This window comes from Rattus rattus, chromosome X (genome assembly GCF_011064425.1).
Source record: "Rattus rattus isolate New Zealand chromosome X, Rrattus_CSIRO_v1, whole genome shotgun sequence".
NCBI lineage: Eukaryota > Metazoa > Chordata > Mammalia > Rodentia > Muridae > Rattus > Rattus rattus.
The window spans coordinates 49,516,853-49,521,164 of record NC_046172.1 but is presented as its reverse complement, the minus strand read 5'-3'; positions in this window follow the sequence as shown (position 1 = coordinate 49,521,164).

Here is a 4,312-nt window from a genome sequence, read left to right as displayed (position 1 = left end):
GAGGGTTGGGAGAACACCCATAGGGAAGGGAGGGGGAGGGGGATGTTGCAGGAAACCTGGAAAGGGAATAACATTGAAATGTATATAAATACTCAAGTTAATAATAAAAAAATATAAAAAAATATTTAACAACAAAAACATGAAGAACAACATAGGAAGAAAAGAATAATTATTTTAAAAAAGTAATTAAAATATGCCTTTACTTGTCAACAGTAACTTTGTACTTAAATGAACAATATTTCTAAGTTAGCACTACAAAATACGGGTTTTTGAAGAGATGGTTAGCAATTTAGAGCATTGATTGAACTTCCAGAGCACACAACTTCTGTTACCTGAACATATATAGTTGTTCAAACGCAAATGCTTTGCTCTTCAGGGGAATTCCCCTGTCCTCTTCTGATATCCAGAGGCACCATATTTAGAGAAGATAGAAGCAAAAATCAATAAAGAAAACTGAAAACAAAACACATATGATTAATTAAAGGAAAAATATTTTAGACTAAATTATGCCAAACTTGAAATAAGCCAAATTGTATCCAAGATGTTAGAAAAACAGATCAGATCAATAATCTATAGGGGCATGAACTTTGTAATAAGACTGTTCAATAAAGAAATATTTTAAGGAACACGTGGCTATATTGCTGAAATATTCTAAACCTTGAAATTTAAGAGACTATTTTCTATTAGGGAATAAGATTGATAAAGTAAATGGTTTCATTTACCCTTTACTTACTCCTGCAATCCTTTCCATTTGCTTATGAAGATATAAGTTTCTATGAACATTTTTGTCAGTTTCTCAGTTTTACATGACACAGTTTCTCTTCATGTTCATGGATAATCGAGCTAAAACTATTTTTAATCACTTATTTCATTTTAATTAATGTGGAGTGATCTTTCAAGTTTTTCTTCTACATCTTTATAAATGTATATTACCTTTTTGTAAAATAGAACACCAAAGCTTCTTTTCAGTATGAAACTGTAATATACTACACATTAATTGCATTTACTTTTTCCTTCAATACAAACATATTGTTGGCAATAAAATATGTTTATGTATTTTTTCTTCCATTTTTATTAAATGGGTATTTCTTATTTACATTTCAAAAGTTATTACCTTATGTATTTTTTAATATCTTTATTTCGAGTCGAGTTTTAAGCACAATTTTACTGGATATATAATTCCAATTGTGTGGCTATATTTTTCACTAAATGTTTTTAATACTCTTCTGCACATTTTTTACCCTACTTTTGATTCTAAAGAAAAGTTTGGTGTAAGTCTCTGATTGTTCTATGGCAGGTAAACCTCCACCCTTCTTGGCACAGTATGTATTAGGCTGGTATATTTATATGCATTAGTTTCTCTGCCTTTTGAAAGTGGAAATCCGGGGCTGACATGATGACCTCTTAAGAACTCTTGCTATTCTCACAAATAATTTTGTTTCACAGCAACCATATCAGATTATTCAAAATGGTTCAGGCAGATAAAAGGGAACCCATTTCTCTTCTGTCCTCTCTTAATACACAATGACATGTGCACATAAACACATCCAGATCTATAAATAAAACAAATTAAAATAAAAATTTACTTTTCTCATTTTTATGTGCTAGAAAATCCAAAATTGAGCTGCAAACACTTTCAATTTCTTGTGAGATACAATTACTAGTTACAAAATGTCATTATTTATTGTTTTGGTCACTGGTCTCAAATGTCAGAGCATAAAGCTTCCTTTTGACTGTTTTAATTGACATGATTCTATGCTGGGTACTGTTCTGGTAGGAAGATTTTGGGAACCCCAAAAGACTACGAAGAAACTGACTTCAATGTAATGGCATTAGGGTCTTTTTACTATAAGCTCAAACTTAAGCTCTCCTTCAAAACTGACACAGTAGCACTGGAAGGTGGAAGGCCAGAGCCCTCATCAGGATAAGGTTTTATAGGGAATAGCAAGTGAGCAAGGGGGTTTAAGCCAACATGTGGGTTCTTTGAAGCAAAACCATGAACAATCACAAATAGTCTGAAAGTAAATCTAAAACAGACTAATATTAATTTTTTAAAAATATTTATTTCTTTATTTCCTGACCCTCTGTACCTCTCTTTTGCCTAGTTGACTGTTGCTAGGAAGTACCTGGGGTTCTACTCTGGGGTATGGGCCAAAGACAAGCAATGTGATTGTTCTTGTTACTTGGGTGTATCTTGGGTTTAGCTGCAGGTCAAATTCTCAGACTCATTTTTTTTAATGGTGGAGGCTGGTTCCAAGAAGAAATAGGTTTGTCCTCTTGAACCTAGTTGTATTCCAAACTCCTCACTCTTGACATACCTTTGGTAATTAAGTTTTATCATATCAATAGATGTAAAAGACGTGAAACTTGAGATTAAAACACATGATTTCAAGATATCTTGTCCTAGTTTTTACTGGTAATATTTAAAATTATATGACTATTTATATAATATGACTATGAGTTTTGGCACTTCATATGTTAAATTTTTGTCTACAGTTCTTAGGTTCTGTACCTTCATGTTGTCTTGCAGTTTTGTTTTAAGTAAACAATTGCTTAAATATTTTCTGTTCCCCTTTCCTTCTGCTTTTGCAATTACTATGATATTTCCCTTCAGAAATACATATTTTAGATATTATTGACAGTACTTTTCTAATTTTTACTACCTCACTCAAATTTGCAAAAGCCTTAAAGATCTATCTTTAATTTCATTTCTATATATGTCCTTAATTTTAGATCTTCACTAATCAGAAATTTATAGTACGGTGTTAATTCTTATATCTTTTGCACTTTTATTTTACCTATATTCCCCATCGTTGCTTAAACGTTATATACCTTTTCCAGTAATAATTCAAACTTACTCATTATATTTGATTTAAATAATTTATTAAGTATCATTAGTAATGAAATATTGCTATTTATGATTATTTTCTCTTTTTATCCATTATAAGCATATACATAACATTTGCCTTGTAGTCATTTGGTAAATTCCAACATTATGCTTTGGGCACTGAGAATATGATTATGATGGCAAAACTCGGTTGCCAAGTTGACTATGTCTAGAGACAATCAAAACAAAAGCAAGTGAGAAATTTTCTTGGATCAACCAAGAGCTAACTTTCATTAAGAACATCATAAACTTTATACTCTGACAGTTGAAAAGAATCACCACACCAAAGTTTACATAAGTTCAATCTGTATGTAATCATGAAGAGAAGCTGCATATAGTAGAAATTTGTTTTCTATAGAAGCATGTAAAGACAAATAACATTGTTGAGTACCCAGACCACATCCCGTAAGCTACTCTAATAATCCCACATTTGTTCCTTTTTTAATAGGGCTGTACCTTGAAAGAGCTAGGAGTACAACAGTGGCAAACAAGATATTAACATTTTGTGTGTATTGCATGATGGATTATGCAGTCTATATAATTTTGTGTAGCTATGGTTATATAAGATATATAACTATATATTAAATATTTTATATAATTATATAAAATATTAAATAAGATATTTTTATTTAATTTCTTAAAGTGTCTGATTTTTATAGTGTTTCATCTGTAATATAGTAATCAATTATGAAGAAAAATAGTTTAAATTTGAGTAAGATGTAGAAGGAGATAATTCACAATCTTAGTCATTTGTTAGGACACATTTTAATAGATTGCAGTCTACACAGGTATTTACTTCACCTCTTCCTGGGATGAGATAAAATACTCAGACTTCATATCTATCTTTCTCTTCTGAAAATATATCTAAGTTTGTACATCATTTGTAGAATTTTAATCCAGAAACATGGATGCTTTGGCAATGGATCATATCCGAACACCTTCTAATTCTGTGTCTAGCTGGAATACAGACATAACTTTCATCACAGGAAAGAGAGAAAAGCAGGTTTCTGAGTTCAAGGCAAGCCTGGTATACAGCAAGTTTCAAGAAAAGAAAAGATTACATCCAGTATGGTGGTACAGACCTTACATTTCAGCACTCAGAGGACATGAAGGTTTATGAGTTCACTCAGTTACTTCTGTCAGTTGAGTTCATTTCAGTCAGTCAGCATAGGAATGAATGCAGTGGAGCTGAATTTGGTTACATTCAGTTCATGAAACAGAATCAGTTCAAGCCAGAAAAACTGGATGTAGGCACAAGAAAGTGTCAGAGGCCAGGAGAGCAAGAGGGTCCCAGGACACAAAAGGGGTGACATTAGCTGAAAGGCATGACAAAGGTGAGGATAACCTTTCAAAAAACCAAATCCAGAGGTTAATAAGGCCCCCATTTCAGGAAGGTGGCCACCCATTCATCTCTAAAGTTTTTAA